Source organism: Dasypus novemcinctus, chromosome 23 (assembly GCF_030445035.2).
Source record: "Dasypus novemcinctus isolate mDasNov1 chromosome 23, mDasNov1.1.hap2, whole genome shotgun sequence".
In the NCBI taxonomy this organism is placed as follows: Eukaryota; Metazoa; Chordata; class Mammalia; order Cingulata; family Dasypodidae; genus Dasypus; species Dasypus novemcinctus.
In genome coordinates, this window is record NC_080695.1 from 21,323,033 (window position 1) to 21,323,720 (window position 688).

Genomic DNA, 688 nt, shown 5'->3' on the forward strand with positions numbered 1-688 from the left:
AATATATAGCTTGAACAACCAAAAAAAAAAGCAGCTGACCACAATGTTTCCACCAGGACAATTTTTATATTTTTAAGAAATGAATGGTTTCAATGTTGTACAAATTACCTGGAATATAAAGAGACAAGAGTAGCTTTTTATCCATTAGGCAGTTGTGATCTTTTTCCTAAAGCCTGATCAAGATAGAACACACAAAAAAGAAAATTATAGGCACATATTGCACATGGATATGGATAGGAAAATCTTAAATAGAAGCCTCACCTCTATGAAGGAACTTGTTTTACTGCTCTGCTTTATTTCTTTAGAGAGATGATAACATTTTTTGGCAACAGCTTTATGGAGATGTAATTTACATACCATAAAAAGTATGGAACACTTCACAATTTCTGTGTCACGCGTGTGCGTGGACCATGCTCATCTTCTCTATATCATTCTGATTTTAGAACATACACTGCTAAAGTAAACATGAGGGAAGTGGCCATGGCTCAACTGATAGAGCATCCACCGACCATATGAGAGGTCCAGGGTTCAAACCCAGGGCCTCCTGGCCTGTGTGGTGTGCTGACCCACACACGGCACTGCCGTGCGCAAGGAGTGCTGTGCCACACAGGTGTATCACCCACGTAGAGGAGCCCCACGCATGAGGAGCCCCACATTGAGCCGTCCTACGTGAAAAAAATGCAACCTG

At 41.4% G+C, this 688-nt stretch overlaps 1 non-coding gene across 1 annotated transcript; it reads right to left on the reverse strand.

The window, feature by feature from the left end:
* Positions 1–361: 361 nt before the first annotated feature.
* LOC111765436 (U6 spliceosomal RNA) lies at positions 362–463 on the reverse strand. Its single transcript, XR_002797783.1, has one exon. It is a non-coding gene; the product is annotated as a U6 spliceosomal RNA (small nuclear RNA).
* Positions 464–688: the final 225 nt, after the last annotated feature.